We start from the raw sequence: 17,474 nt of genomic DNA, 5'->3' as shown, positions 1-17,474 counted from the left end.
AGCGGCAGCGGGGGCGGCGCTGTGAGAAAGGAGTGGCTTCTCTGAGGCCGGGAAAGCCCACTGCGGAGAGGTCCATCCAGTAGCTGAGACGCCCGAGTTGGCGCTGGCGCGTGGATTCAAAGGAGTTCTTCGGTCACCCACGGAAAGGTCAGAGTTTGCGGGGAAAGCCAGAGAGATCGCAGCCCGCGGCGCGGGCAGCTCCGGTAGCCGGGGAGTTCCGGCCCCGCCTCCATGGAGTGCCTGCAAAGCTGAGCCCTAAGAAGGCTGCAGCGACATCTAGTGCTGGGTTTGGCATAAGCTTCCCCAGAAGCGGGAATTTTTTTTTATTTTAAGAAAAAGCCAGGGGACAGGGGACAGAGTGTTAAGAATCGCGGCTGTCCCGCCAAGGGCGGAGCATCTGGACACCTCGGCGCCTGATCCCCTTCACCCCCTAGCTTCGGAATACTAGGGAAGAACAGCCTAGTTGGGCATATCCGGGGAATTTGCAGGGAGAAAGTGCCTCCCTGGAAACAAGGGATCGGAGCCAGAAGAGATAGTCTGGGAGCCAGCTGGCACCCTGCCAGCTAGAGCCATAGAGAAAGAAGGCCGGAGCGACCAAAAAGACTGGGAGGTCAAACCGGAAACACTGACACCTAAGAGCTGAATTACAAACTGCCCTTTTTTTTTTTTTTTTTTTTTCTCTTTTTTTTTCCTTTCTTTTCTTTTGTCTTTTAATTAATCAAAAATAAATGGACACAAATATCTAAGATATAGTCTACTAAAAATTAAGGATTACCTTACAAAACTGAGGTGCAGTGGAAAGCTGGGAACTGCAAGACTGTCTGGTCCGAGAATCAGAAGTGCCAAATACATTAACTGAGGAAGTGAGTGACCAGTACTGGTCATTTTTATGCTAATTTTGCTATACTTTATTTTATTTTCATTTTTTACATCTTTTATTTAATTTTCATTTTTCATATCTTTTACTTAAGAAACAATTTTTTTTTCTTTTTTCCTTACTTGATTTTACCTTTTCAATTATTACATTTTTCAATCTCTATCATCACTATTACTACTGCTATTTTGCAATTTTTTTAAAAAAAATTTTATTTATTTTTTTTTCTTTTCTTTTTTTTCTCTCTCTAGTACCATTTTATTTTTTCTTTATTTTACATTGGGAGTAACCTTCATTCTATTTTAATCTCTACTATAGCATCATTCAATCCTATCTCAACTCAACCTTTACACTATCACTCTCTTACTAAACTTTACCCTTTAGTCTACAGTTTATCCTATCCCTTTCCGGCTTTAGTTTTTCCTCTATTCTCTCTGTATACCCCCAGCTTAAGCTCTCACTATACTTATAGACTTAAGTTCCAACCCCTGATCCAAGTGTATAAATACCAATCTCTGCACTATATTAACTAGTTAAAAAAAAAATCCATTCTCCCCTCTATCCTTTTCGCATTGTATGTGTGAAGGTTGATTATTGTGAATTTTTATGCCTTTTAGTGAAATTGTTATGCTTATTCCTGTATTGTTATTGTTGCTTTGTATTTTTTTTTTAAATCCTCTGTTTTTGTTAGTTTCTTTTACTTCTGTATATCATAGCCTTACTTAATAATAGTGGATATTGTAGTTTGTATTAATCTCCAAGTATTGTTACTGGCATTGGCTGGGTCCAGAGGTTTTTCTATGGCAATTTTCTCCACATATATATAGTTTGTTTCCCATTTCTCTTTTAGTTTGCTTCTTCTCTCTCTTTCTCTCTCTCTCTCCCTCTTCTTTTTTTCCCTGTTTTCCAACTTCATTTTGTCATTACTTTTTTTTTCTTCTTCTTTTTCTATCTCTTTATCCCTCTTTTTTTCTAATTTACTTAATTTTTTTTTAATTTTAATTTAATTTTATTTTTTAATTTTTCTTTATTTTATTTTTACCTTTATTCCTTCTCTCCTATCCCCTAAGTTGCCTTTCTCTAGTGGTCACCTTTATTAGAGGTTATTAATATTGTAAATACATTCCTGTTAAGTGCCTCTTGTGTTGTACCTGGTAGTGTTGTATTTTGTACCTCAAAATCAACGCAGGAGAAGGAATACCACATAACCAGACATCCTGAAAAGAGAGGCCATGGGGAGACAAAAACATAGTCCGCACTTGAAAGAAAAGCAGGCATCACCAGAAAAGGAAGTAAACGAGCCAGAGGTAAGCAGCCTGCCAGAGCAAGAATTCAGAGTAATGATCATAGCATGGCTAAAAAGAATGGAAGAGAAATTTGACAAAAGCCAAGAAGAAATGAGAAAGAACCATGAGGAAATGAAGAAGAGCCATGAGGAACTGAAGAAGAACCAAGAAGAAATGAAAAGCGACATCGCTACCATGAAGAACTCAATAGAAAGCATCAAGAGTAGACTAGATGAAGCAGAGGACCGCATCAGTGAGCTAGAAGATAAGATGGAAAAAAATACCCAAGTAGAGCAACTTCTAGAAAAAAAGATTAAAAAGCAGGAGGAGAGCCTACGGGAGCTTTGGGACAAAACAAAACAAAATAATATTCGAATAATAGGGGTTCCAGAAGGAAAGGAAACTGAGGTAGACATGGAAAAAGTATTTCAAGAAATAATGACAGAAAACTTTCCTGAAATAGAAAAGAAAAAACCCACACAAATCCAAGATGCCCGCAGAGTCCCAAGCAAAATGAATCCCAGAAGACAGACTCCAAGGCACATTATAATTAAATTGGCAAACAACAACGACAAAGTAAGAATCTTAAAAGCAGCCAGAGAGAGACAGAAAGTTACATACAAAGGAACCCCCATCAGACTAGCAACTGATTTCTCAACAGAAACTTATCAGGCCAGAAGGGAATGGGATGAAATATACAAAGTCATGCAAAGGAAGGGTCTGAATCCAAGAATACTGTACCCAGCAAGGCTATCAATCAAAATTGAAGGGGAAATCAGGAGCTTCACAGACAAAAAAAGACTGAAGGATTTTATCTCCACCAAACCAGCAATGCAAGAAATGCTAAAGGGTCTACTGTAAAAATAAAGAAATAAGAAGTGAAGAAGGAACACGGGTATAGAATAAAAATGGCGTCAAATGAGTACCTATCAATAATAACCTTAAATGTAAATGGATTAAATGCTCCAATCAAAAGACATAGGGTAACAGATTGGATAAGAAAACAAGACCCATACATCTGTTGTCTACAAGAAACCCACTTCAGAAAAAGAGATGCACACAGACTGAGGGTGAAGGGATGGAAAAAAGTTTTCCAGGCAAATGGAAATGAAAAAAAAGCTGGGGTAGCAATACTTATATCTGACAAATTAGATCTCAGAGTGAAGGACATAAAAAGAGATAATGAAGGCCACTTCATAATACTAAAGGGAACAATCCAACAAGAAGAAATAACCCTGGTAAATATATATGCACCCAATACAGGAGCAACCAAATACATTAAAAAACTGCTGGAGGACATTAAGGGAGAGATTAATAGCAATACAATCATAGTAGGAGATTTTAATACCCCACTGTCACCCTTCGACAAATCATCTAAACAAAAAATCAGCAAAGAAATATCAATCCTAAATGACTCACTAGACCAGAAGGAATTAATTGACATCTTCAGGACACTCCACCCCAAAGCCACAGAATATACATTCTTCTCAAGTGCACATGGGACATTCTCAAAGATAGACCACATTTTGGGACATAGGCAAAGTCTCTTCAAATTCAAGAAGATAGAAATCATATCAAGTATCTTCTCAGACCACAATGGCATAAAACTGGAAATTAACTACAATAAAAATAATCCAAAGAAATCAAACACATGGAGACTAAACAGCTTGCTATTAAACAAGGACTGGGTTACCAGAGAAATCAAGGAAGAAATTAAAAACATCCTGGAAACAAATGACAATGAAAGCACAACAATCCAAAATCTTTGGGACACAGCAAAAGCAGTTTTGAGAGGGAAGTTCATATCCTTACAAGCCTATTGCAAAAAACTAGAAAAAATAGTAACAGATGATCTAACTCTACAACTCAAAGAGTTAGAAAAGGAGCAACAAGAAAAACCCAGTGTAAGCAGAAGGAAGGAAATAACAAAAATCAGAGCAGAGATAAACGACATAGAGACCAAAAAAACAATACATAAGATCAACAAAACCAAGAGCTGGTTCTTTGAAAGAATAAACAAGATAGATGGACCGCTAGCCAGGCTAACCAAGAAACAAAGAGAGAGGACCCAAATAAACAAAATCAGAAATGAAAGAGGTGAAATAACAACAGACCCCACCGAAATAGAACGGATTGTTACAAAATACTACGAACAACTCTATTCCAACAAACTGAACAACCTGGAGGAAATGGACATATTCCTAGAAAAATACAAACTTCCAAAACTCAATCAGGAAGAATCTAAAAATCTCAATAGACCAGTGACTTGGGAAGAAATTGAAACAGTCATCAAAAAACTTCCAGCAAACAAAAGCCCAGGGCCAGATGGCTTCACAGGAGAGTTTTACCAAACATTCAAGGAAGAACTAAAACCTATCCTCCTCAGACTATTCCAAAAAATTCAAGAGGAAGGAACACTTCCAAACTCTTTCTATGAAGCCAGCATCACCCTAATACCAAAACCCGATAAAGACAACTCAATGAAAGAGAATTACAGGCCAATATCCCTCATGAACATAGATGCCAAAATCCTCAACAAAATTCTAGCAAATCGGCTCCAGCAGAGCATCACAAAGATCATACACCATGACCAAGTAGGATTTATTCCAGGAATGCAAGGTTGGTACAATATCCGCAAATCAATAAACGTGATACATCACATAAACAAGTTGAAAGATAAAAATCATATAGTCATATCAATTGATGCAGAAAAAGCATTTGATAAAATCCAACACCCTTTCCTGATAAAAACTCTTAACAAGGTGGGAGTACAAGGATCATACCTCAACGTAATAAAAGCTATTTATGATAAACCCACAGCCAACATCATACTCAATGGGCAAAAACTAAAACCATTCCCTCTAAAAACAGGAACAAGACAGGGATGCCCACTATCGCCACTCCTCTTTGACATAGTACTGGAAGTACTAGCCATTGAAATTAGACAAGAGGAGGAAATAAAAGGCATCCAAATTGGAAAAGAAGAAGTAAAGTTATCCTTATTTGCTGACGACATGATATTGTATATAAAAAACCCAAAAGACTCCATTAAAAAACTAATTGGCTTAATAAATGAATTTGGCAATGTAGCAGGATACAAAATTAACACCAAGAAATCTATGGCATTTCTATACACCAACAGTGAGTTTATAGAAACAGAGACTAAAAAAGCAATTCCATTTACGATCGCACCAAAAAAATTAAGATACCTAGGAATAAACTTAACTAAGGAAGTAAAGGACCTATACGCGGAAAACTACACGACACTGAAAAAAGAAATAGAGGAAGATGTAAACAGATGGAAGAACATACCATGTTCATGGATTGGTAGAATCAACATCATCAAAATGTCCATACTTCCTAAAGCAATCTATAAGTTCAATGCACTCCCCATTAAAATACCAACGGCATATTTCACTGACCTAGAAAGAACTCTCCAAAAGTTCATTTGGAACAATAAAAGACCCCGAATAGCCACAGCAATCCTGAGAAAGAAGAGTAAAGTAGGAGGTATCTCAATACCAGACTTCAAACTGTATTACAAAGCCACTGTTCTCAAAACAGCCTGGTACTGGCACAAAAACAGACATATAGATCAATGGAATCGAATTGAGAACCCAGATATCAACCCAAATCACTATGCTCAATTAATATTTGACAAAGGTGGCACTAATATACAATGGAGTCAAGACAGTCTCTTCAATAAATGGTGTTGGGAAAATTGGACAGATACATGCAAAAGAATGAAACTAGATCACCAACTTACACCATACACAAAAATAAACTCAAAATGGATACAGGACTTAAACATCAGACGGGAAACCATAAAAATACTTGAAGCATCCACAGGCAACAAAATCTCAGACGTATGCCAAAAAAACTTCTTCAATGATACTACCCCTAGTGCAATGGAAGCTAAAGATAAAATAAACAAATGGGACTACATCAAAATAAAAAGCTTTTTTACAGCAAAAGAAACCATCAACAAAACAACAAGAAAGCCCACTGTGTGGGAGAACATATTTGCAAATGTTACCACTGATAAAGGTTTAATCTCCAACATCTACAAACAGCTTATACAACTAAATAAAAGGAAGATGAATGATCCAATTAAAAAATGGGCAATGGACCTAAATAGAATATTTTCAAAAGAAGACAGAAGGCAGGCCAAAAAGCACATGAAAACATGCTCAAAGTCACTAATTATCCGAGAGATGCAAATCAAAACAACAATGCGGTACCATCTCACACCTGTCAGAATGGCCAACATCAACAAATCAACAAACGACAAGTGTTGGCGAGGTTGCGGAGAAAAAGGAACCCTCGTGCACTGCTGGTGGGAATGTAGACTGGTGCAACCACTGTGGAGAACAGTGTGGAGTTTCCTCAAAAAACTGAAAATGGAACTCCCATTTGACCCAGTAATCCCACTTCTAGGAATATATCCCAAGAAACTAGAAACACCAATCAGAAAGGATATATGCACCCCTATGTTCATAGCAGCACAATCTACAATAGCCAGAATTTGGAAACAGCCTAAGTGTCCATCAGCAGATGATTGGATCCAAAAACTATGGTACATCTACACAATGGAATACTATGCTGCCATAAAAAAGAAGGATTTCTCATCATTTGCAGCATCCTGGATGGAATTGGAGAACATCATGCTGAGTGAAATAAGCCAATCAATGAAAGAGAAACACCACATGACCTCACTCATTTGTGGATAATAAAGAACATTATAAACTGATGAACCATAAGATAGATATAGAGACAGTATATCAACAAGTAGACTGTCAAGTTACAGCGGGGACGGGAGGAAGATCTGGGGGAGATAACAGATCAACCGAAGGACTTGTATACATGCATATAAGTGCAACCAATGGACACAAAACTCTGGGGAGGGAGGGGATGTGTGGGAGGGAGGGAGGGGGTCAAAAAAAAATCAATAAAATATATTAAAAAAAAAATAAAAAAAAATAAAAAAAAATATTACCACAGGAGTCCAGCAATGAATGAAACTCAACTAAATTACTATGTAGGCAAAGGGGATGGATGGAAGCAGCTATATTTGAGAGGCATTGCACAATACTCACTGGCTGACTGAAAGTAAGGGAGGGGTAAAATATGTGGTTATGGATGACCAAGTTAACAGATGACATTTGAAGAAAATAACTATAGTGTCTAAATGTGACAATATTGAACATATATAATGGATTAGAACTTCTGATAACTAGAAGAAAAAAGATAAGGAGACCATAGGAAAACTGACACTGTTAGGAACAGACTGTGTAAAAATGCAACAGCATGTCACACTGTTACATTATCAAATTTCAGAAAGTTGGAAAAAGCCAACAGAAAAAATGTGGGGAAGAGGTAGCATTGTGCCTTGTTATTTCAGAGTTTGAAATAAGATTACTTGGTCAAAATCAGACTACAAAATTTTATCCCTGAGTATAGCATGTAGTTAAATTTTAAAACAGGCCCATGAAGAAACATATAACAGGGATGCTCATTGCAACACTTGCTATTGAAGGGGAGATGAAACATAAAGCAATCAGCTAGATGTTTATAATGATTAATTTCTTTGTACTTTAATATTGTCCTCAATAATTGTGTATGGCTTGATCCCCCTAGTTCCATATATACACTGAGTGACCAGAATAATACACACACACACACACACACACACACACACACACACACTGAGGTGAAGCCCAGTGCATGAATTTGTGCATGGGTGGGGCAGTTGGCCAGTCTGCCTGTTGGTCAAATTCCTGGTCAAGGGGACAATTTGCATATTAGCCTTTGATTATATAGGATATACACTGAGTGACCAGATTATTATGCGTTCAGAGAGCATAATAATCTGGCCACTCAGTATACATATGGAACATAAATATAGAATCATTGTTGGATGTGACTTCATCTTTGTGTGGGATGAGTGCATTGCTTTGCTACATTCACATCTAAGTGTGTCTGTGTTTTGTTGTTTTGGCCGGGAAAGTGAGAGCAGAAGTGACAGTCTGCTAATTCTGGGCAAACATTTTAACAGCCGTTTTTGCTCTTTTACCAAGTCTCTGGAGTTGATACTTTTGACTTTTCTTTTTTCTTTTCTGAATATGGAAGCTACTTAGAGCAGAGCTGAAAGGTCCCCAGGTTCTGGAGATCTGGAGCAATGAAGTGAGCAAGACAACAGATGCATCTGTTGTCTCAAGCCCCTGGTATCATTGTAATTATCTGGCTATTGAGGGTCTCCACCACTTGTAAACTCCTCAGGATCAGAGAGCATTTTACTCGTCTTTGTGTTTCTCACAAATAATAGTTCCTAGTCCTAGTAGATATTCAATGTATTTTAAATGAATTAATATTACCCCCGAATCAAGTTTAGCTTTTCAGAAATAATCATCCTATGAAGGAGGAAAAAAATCTTTAATGTTTTCTGCATTATATATTTTGTGAGTTGACTGGCTCTCTCCTCTCTGCTCTTCTATTATACTTTTTTTAAAAATATATTTTATTGATTTTACACAGAGAGGAATTGAGAGAGACAGAGAGCTAGAAACGTCGATGAGAGAGAAACATTGACCAGATGCCTCTTGCACACCCCCTACTGGGGATGTGCCCACAACCAATGTACATGCCCTTGACTGGAATCAAACCTGGGACCCCCCAGTCCCCAGGCCGACGCTCTTCCACTGAGCCAAACCGGCTTCGGCTATACTTTTGTTAAAGGATGGATGGCAAATGCTTGATTGGATATAGAGGCCTTTCTGGCCCACACCCGTGCCAAATTGTTCATCAGTCCCACTACACTTACCTTCAGATTGCAGAGAACTGGGAACTAGTTTCAATGAAGAGTCCTTGGAAGAAATCACCAGTGGATTAGAGTTGGCATCCGATATTTGTATCTCTGGTCTAGGGAAGAAAATGATAGGCTTAGATTTGAAGATAACATTGCTCTTACCAACTTCACTTCAACTTCTTGGATTTTTTGTAAATAATTTGTAATATAACTTAAAATTTCAACTTATTTTAACCTATTTTAACATATATAATTTAAATTAGTCTTATTTTCAATAATTTTTTGTATTCTTTTAGTCCAAGTTTTATTTTACCTTTTAATGTCTTTTTTCTAATACCTAAATCTCTCATTTTTGTGGACAAAATGTTTGAAAGCCAATTTAAATATAATTCTATATAATAAAATTATATGCAAAGTGTCCAGATATCCAGTTGGCTGTCCAACCAATCAAAGAGTAATATGCTAAAGATATGCTAAGGCCACTCAACTGCTCATTATGACCTGCACTGACCACCAGGTGGCAGACAGTCGACCAGTTGATCAGTCACTATGATGTGCCCTGACCACCAGGGGACTGGCACTTCAGCCAGTAGATTAGCTTGCAGTTGGGGTCTGGCCAATCGGGATTGAGAGAGATATGCCAGACACACCCTGAACCCCTCCATAGTCCCTCCTTAGAGGTCAACCTCCCACTTCCCTCTCCTCCCTGGCCCCAATTGTTCACCAGTGAGGTCCTTCAGCCTGGCCTGTGCCCTCACACAATACAGGACCCCTTGAGGGATGTTGGAAAGCTGGTTTCACTCCGATGGTGGAACAGCTGGTCACTGACCACCAGGAGGCAGACATTCAATGCAGGATATGCTCCATGGTGGTCAATGCGCTCCCACAGAGGGAGTGCCACTCAACCAGAAGCCGGGCACATGCCTTGCAAGTGCAGTGGCAGTTGTGGAAGCCTCTCCTGCCTCCATAGTAGGCTAGGGATGTCTGAGTAATGGCTTAGGCCCACTCCCCATGGGCTCCTGGACTACAAGATGGCACAAGCCAGGGTGAGGGACCCATCCCCCAGAGTGCTCAAGTTTTGTGCGCTGGGTCTCTAGAAAGGAAAACCAAGATGGTGGCATAGGTGACACTGGTATTCACTGCCTCCCAAAATCATATCAAAATTACAACTAAAATACAGAACAACCTTTATTCAGAACCACCTGAAATCTGGTTGAATGAAAGTCCTACAACTAAAGAAGTAAAGAAGAAAGCACATTGAGACTGGTAGGAGAGGTGGAGGTGCAGATCAGGCTGGTCCAACACTCATATGTGGCTTTTTTTTTTTTAATTGGGACAGAGATTGCAGAGGCTGCCTGTGAGAAGCAAGAAGTCCCAATCCCACAACAGAGCCCCCAGCCCAGGGTATCAGTGCTGTGAAGAGAAGTCTCTGTAATTTAGGGTTATAAAAATGACTGGGGATTGTGGCTGAGTGACAAGGATTGTGTCTGAAGACCCAGGCAGTTCCTCTTAAAGGGCTAGCACATTAGTTTACATCTCCCACTCCTTGCATGCTCCAGTGCTGGCGTGGCAGCTTTGGGGACTCCAGGGGTGGACATGGAGGAACTGGATTGTCTGGCATCAAAGCAGGAACTCAGGGGTGGTTTTCTCCAAGATGCGGGTGCTCTCATGTATCATTATTTCTGTGCATGGACCTCTCCCATTGCAAAGCTGACTAGCACTCATATTTGAGTTTCCATCAGCCTGGCTCACACTGTTCTATACATCCTGGTGATTCCATGAGACCCACTCCATCAAATTTGTAGGCCTACCTAAGCTATTTGCAGTAGCTTTTCCATATGGATGGTCTTTCATGGCTCAGGCTTTAGACTTTTATAAAATCTCTCAAACAAGCAGCAGCTGGCTTCAGTGTGTCCCATACATATCAATAAGAGGCCCAAAACCCAGAACTAACACCAGCCTGCCTCGCTTTACAGGTTGGCCTCATATGGGCATTTCTAAGCCCGATACAAGTAGCAACTATCTGTATATTTTTCTGTAGCTTCTGCCAGGTGACTCCAGGCAGTGGATGACTTTGTATCTCCCAGGAAGCCCCAGAGCCAGTGAAGCCAGTGGAAAGCTTCAGACCATACTAGATTAAAACTCTACACATTTATAAGCAACACATGGAAGGGGAAGACTCAGTGAGGACAAAAGCCCCACTGAAGCAAGTCCTGCAACATTAGGGTGTCTACTGCATGGCAGCTCTTCCACTGTAGTCACATCTGGTCCTCACAGCCAATTGGCCTAGAGGTCAATTCCTCCCAATAATGCCAACAGCAACCATGGCTCAAATATAAAAAGCTTGAGCACACAGATTACACAAGGATGCACCTTGAGAGCCTAGTTCAAGTGACAGGGGAGGCTGAACCACTGGGCACTACAGGAAACCTACTATTTAAGGCCACTCTACCAATTCCAGGAGACATAGAAGTTCTACCTAATAGATAGAAACAAACACAGGGAAGCAGCCAAAACGCAGAGACAAAGAAACATGTCACAAATGAAAGAAATGGAAGCAAGCACACTACTGGATACAGAGTTCAAAACAATGGTTGTAAAGTTGCTCAAGGATCTTAATGAAAGCTTTGAGGGACTTAGTGAGCCTTTCAATTAACTTAGTGAGAATTTCAAAAACATGGAAAAGGAGCAGTCAGAATTAAGCATAAACTAATGAGTGAAATAGAACCAGAGGCATGGAAACAAGAAGCAGACTGACGAATCTTAGAGGGAAGGGGGAAGGGAGTGCTGAGAAGAGATTAACTAAAGATCTTATATTAAGGTGACCAGATATCTGGCTTTTGGCGGGACAGTCCCGATTTTTAACAATTTGTCCGGCATCCTGCGGAGTTTTAAAAAAGTTTTGATTTTTGGAAAGAATGGGGCTTTTTTAAAACGCCTCAGGACGCGGGACAAATTGTAAAAATCGGGACTGTTCCACCAAAAGCGGGACGTCTGGTCACCTTATCTTATATGCATATATGTATTACCTATGGACACAAACAATAAGAAGATCTGAGGCAGCATGGTAACCAAGTGGAGGTGGCCTATGGGGGTAAAAAGGGAAACATCTGTAATACTCTCTCAACAATAAATATTTTAAAAATAAATTATAATAAAATAAAATTTCAGTGGCTAAAAAAAAGAAAAGAAACTAAAAATCGGTGTTTTTAAATAATGAGTTTTTGATGATTATTCTAATATGTTTAGCTTCTGGCCCTGCATTTATCTTTGATAATAAAAGTATAATATGCAAATAGACTGGATGACCAAACAGCAGAACAACCATCCAGAAAACCTTCCAAATGACCTTCCAGATAACCACGCTGTGACACGCACTGGCTCCAGGCCAGCCAAGGTGAGTGCAATGAGATTGGTCGGTGTGATCACCCCACAGGGAGAGGCCCAAAATACCCTCTGCCCCACGATCAATCTCAGAGCCCAGGCCAGCTGGGCAGGGCCTCCCTCTGCAAGGCGATTAATCATGGAGCTCTGGCTGAATGGTCAGAGCCACAATCAATCACCTTCCTCTGCTGGGCAATTGATCTGGAGGCCCTGTGATCTATCACCTCACAGAGGGAGGCTCAGGCCACTGGCCAGGGATGCAGTGATGAGTGGGCAGGGCCGGCCAGCAATTGCCCCGCAGAGGGAGGCCCGAGCCAGCCTAGCCATCACACCCCACACCTGTTGCCCACAGAAGGAGGCAACTGGTGGTGGAGGAAGGGGAGCAGTGCTGCACAGATGGCAAGCAGTGGCAGTGGCAAGGTTGGGGCCAGCTGCTGGCATCTGGAGGAAGAAAAGCCCCAATAGGGCCTGATCCCTGGCCAGGCCCAAGGACCCTACCCAAAGGGTCCCAGATTGTGAGAGGGCGCAGGCAGATCTGAGGGATACCCTGCCCATCCCACCCCCCAATCATGAATTTAATGCACCAGGCCTCTAGTATTATAATAAATGTTATTAAAATTGAGGTATATAAACATTCAAGATAAATTTATTTAAAATAAGTTTTTTTTTTTTAAATATTCAAAAGGAAGCACGCCACACAAAGTCATTAAATCACTAATTCGCCGAAACCTGTTTGCTAAGTGGTAGAGCGTCGGGTCTGTGGACTGAAAGGTCCCAGGTTCGATTCCGGCCAAGGGCATGTGCGTTGGTTGCAGGCACATCCCCGGTAGCGGGTGTGCAAGAGGCAGCTGGTCAATATTTCTCTCTCATCTATGTTTCTAGCTCTCTATCTCTCTCCCTTCCTCTCTGTAAAAAATCAATAAAATATATATATTTTTAAAAAATCACTAATTCAAACATTATAGTTTTTATTAGAATTTGCAGTATTTTACTGTATTATAAAACAAAAGGTTACTTCAGCATTGTATTGGAAATATATTTACGCATTCAAGTAGAACCCTAATACTAGTTAAGGTTTGGTTAATGGACAATCTCACTCTACTCTACCATTTAATGAATGGAAACCAAGAGGCATCAGAAGGATAACAAAGATTGAGTCTTGCATCCAAACCCTGATTATGATCTAAAAATCAAAAGGATTTCAAAATTTCATGAGATTTAAGAAGTCTTGTTTATGCTAATTTTCCTAGGTTTGGGAATTCTTTAAAAACTCTGAAATGAATTCTCGAAATATTTTTTTTATAAATAGCACTCTTTAAAAAAGTATATTCATACCCTCATCCTATAATTATATTTCCTCTTCCAAACAGTATTTCTGTAGTGACTACTCATTTTATTTTCAACTGAATGTCCATTTTTTCTAACATATTTCAAAGCTCACATAATAATTCTGTAGGCATAAAACATTATAATTAGATAGGTGTCACATTCAAGTGCTTATTTTTTCACTGCTATTAATTAATCAAAACAGATTGCTTTTAAAGTCTCTCTGTGACAACTGATGTTCAAGGAGACTTTTCAAAATAATTTTATCCTAAGAATGCATATTTAGATTAGAAGATAAATTTAAGAAAGCCATAATAACAAACCTTCAAGTTTATATTTGTATATTCTATGGCCTCCTTAAATATATATAACAAATGCCCCATGTACATATACTATTCATATCATGTAAACATATTTTGTCAATCATATTTTTACCCAGTTTCTGTGTTTTATGATGCTTTGTCATCTGAGGGCTTGATGATCCTGCAGAGACTGCCTTTGAGAGGGACAGCTAATTCCTGAAGAAAGCAAAGGACTCTCCTGGAAGTGTGCAAACCACCTCCTAGATGCAGCACTGCAAGATGAAGCCACTATCTCCTTCCCTACTCTTAGCCCAGGGCTAGGTATATAACAGATAACTTGTGACAGCCTCTACACCTGGTTTCAATGAAATTCTTTGAAAATAGATCTTTTTTTTTCTCTTTTAAAGTTTGAAAAATATAAAATGTATTGACTAAAATTTTAAATTATTTTAAAAGAATTGTTTCTAAATACAGACCTGGAAAACCTGCTCAGAACTTCATCATAACAAATACCTATTTGTCATTCTTTTTTTGTGTGTTTGATTTTTTTTTTCTTTTTTAAATGAATGGGGTAGCATTGGTTCACAAAACCATACAGGTTTTAAGTACAACTCAAAAAAATATTCTCTACACACTGCATCATTTACACAATGGGATACTACTAGGCCATAAACACACACACACACACACACACGCAAAAAAAAAAAAAAAAAAAATCTTATCGTTTTTGAGAGCAAGGATGGACCTGGACATTATAATGCTAAGTGAAATAAGGAAGTCAGAAAAGACAAGTGTCATCTGATCTCACTTATATGTGGAATCTAATGAACAAAGTAAATGGAGGAACATAATTGAAACAGAGGCATGGATGGATATATGGAAAACTAAACAATTCTAAATCTGCTTATACTAAATCTGTACGTATACTCTTGACTTTCCTCTGAAAGTCATTATAAAGTCTTTGCCCAGGCTTTCCTGTTGCTGCTTCTGTGTCCTGACTAATCACGGCACTTCTCCACATGAGGCTGCACACATGGTGTGCACCCTCTTCTTAGAGACTGGGTTTCCAACTATCTTTTCAATAGCAATTATCTCCTGATATATTGACTTTATCATACATGGATGATAATAAACCCTACATTCTGAAACATATACCATATAAGACGACCCCCTAATTTTACAGTTAAAACATAGGTTTAGGCCTATATTCGCTGTATAAGACTACCCTCCACTTCCGAGGCAACACCAGTTCTTTTTTTAATAGACCGCCTCTCTGACTCTGGCCAATCTGAGCAGGCTTTTTACTAGAACATAGTGTAGCACTTCGGGTACAGAATATGTATAATTTGCATGCATAAAAAGCCTGCTCAGATTGGCCAGTCAGAGAGGCAGTCTATTAAAAAAAGAACTGGTGTTGCCTCGGAAGTGGAGGGTAGTCTTATACAGCGAATATAGGCCTAAACCTATGTTTTAACTGTAAAATTAGGGGGTCGTCTTATACGCCAGAAAATACGGTATTTGTATATAGCTCGTATATATCTGTATTACATAATTGTGCTAAGAGAGGTTTTTCATTTTTTGTTGTGTTTTTTTGTGGGGTTTTTGGTACAATTTAACCACTGTAGCACTCATTTTTTTCATTTACCAATAACACCTTATATATGTCTAAGAAACAATTCAGTCTTTTAAAATAAATTAATTCCATCATTTGTGATTTTTGGCCTTCTAAAATACCATTGAAAGCTATTTAAATTAATTTCAAATAGGTTTGTAGACTTTTTAAAAAATCACAGCACATTTCTGATGCAGGTTCTTCTTCACAAATGTATATATGACTAAAAACACATATTTCTCAATAAGACATACTCCTTACCACCCCACACCCTGGAGCTACTTGTAATCCTTTTATGAAAATAACTTTTCAATAAAAGGAAGGTAAATAGTTTCCAAATTCAGTTTTCAAAAAAAATGTCACTATGCTGCTACGGGTTAAGATGAGAATTGAGGTCAATATCAAGTTTCCATTGTATGTCTAAGACTTTTCTAAGGGAAAAATAAATTTAGAAGCTCTTGTAATTCTTTTCAAGATCTAGCTATATAAATTGATGTCTCTGCTTGATTGTCAAAAAGGCATCTGGGTCATAGCTTGTCTTCAATCCAGTCTCACTCCCAATCAGCAGGCACTACCTTTCACTCCATTGCTCAGGGCGAAATTATGGGAACAGTCCTGTGGAACTTTATTTCCACCACAGCACACATACAAGTCTAAAATATGCCTTCTTTACCAAAATATATGTTAGAAAAATCATCACAACTTTCTACAACCTATACCATTTTCACATTTGTCTGGCCATAGAGTGACGACAGAAAATAAGAAAAACGAAAACTTATTTTTCCAGACCGGGAATGTGTTGGGGAAATGGTAGAATGACGAAGGTAATTTAGAAATGTGTCAACTGTTCATCTTTCTAAGCTAAACCTCACATAGGCAAGTAAGGAAAGTAAATACAATAGAACAAGTAAGGAGTTTTTCAAATTGAGAAATTTTATTTCTTGGTCCCTTTTTAAGGCCATCTAGAACCATGAATTCCCAAAATACAGACATGACAGCAATGTATTTGATGATCAGGTAAAGGAGACATCTGAAGAGACCAGAGTATATGGCAGACAGCACATGTTTTCCTTTAAAAATATATTTTTATTGATTTCAAATAAAGGAAAAGGAAGAGGGGGATAGAAACAGCTATAATGAGAAAGAATCATTGATCAGCTGCTCATGCTTGCACCACACTTGGGATCAAGCCCGCAACCCAGACATGTGCTCTGACAGGGAATTGAACCATGACCTGCTACTTCATAGGTCAATGCTCAACCATTGAGCCATGCTAGAGGAGGCAACACCACATGTTTCTTGACCCACCAATGCCATTCACACTCTTCAGGTGTCAAAGGTCACATAAACTGTACTCCCCTCTGTCCTGCTCCTCCTCATCATGATGTCACACAGAAGAAAGCAATTAAATGTTCCTTGAGTGTATTTGTAATAGAGTGCATTTAGAGTTTCTTGCACTGCTTTGATATGAATTTCTTTTGACATCTGTTTCCTGCTCTAGCAATTTCATTCATTCTCAAGGAAGGAGAGATATCTATGTGCAATTTCATTATAGCTATAGATTTAAAGATTTTTAAAAAATCATTTTGTTAAGGGAAATTGTTAAGGAGAAGTGAGGCATTTTTTTTCTGATTCTTTATTCACTTAATGATACTTTCTATTTATATAACAGTAGAAACCTTTAAAAAATGGAGTGCTTAAAAAAGACATGAAGGAAGAGAAACCAAGATGGCAGCATAGGGTAGACACCCTAATGCAGCCTTCCACAACAAATTTGAATTTAGAACTGAAAAGGGGAAACATCACCCTGAAGCGCCGGACTGCTTGAAGGTGCGGAGAACTGTGCACCCGAAAAGGCTGCCACCAGACTTCACTGCTGGCTTGC

The 17,474-nt window shown here is 38.8% G+C and overlaps 1 long non-coding RNA gene across 2 annotated transcripts in view; it reads left to right on the top strand.

Annotated features, from left to right (window-relative positions):
• The first annotated feature begins 654 nt into the window (after nt 1–654).
• Nucleotides 655–17,474, top strand: part of LOC311618195 — a 696,016-nt gene continuing 679,196 nt past the window's right edge. Inside the window, exon 1 of one of the 2 annotated variants that reach the window (XR_014794267.1) lies at nt 655–705. This is a non-coding gene — a long non-coding RNA (uncharacterized lncRNA). The remainder of the gene's footprint in view (nt 706–17,474) is intronic. The other variant, XR_014794268.1, reaches the window with a different exon arrangement.

The sequence above is a fragment of the Pipistrellus hanaki genome, assembly GCF_964339955.1.
Source record: "Pipistrellus hanaki genome assembly, chromosome: 2".
NCBI lineage: Eukaryota > Metazoa > Chordata > Mammalia > Chiroptera > Vespertilionidae > Pipistrellus > Pipistrellus hanaki.
Note: the sequence above shows the minus strand (reverse complement) of the source record. Positions and strands in the feature narration are given on the sequence as shown.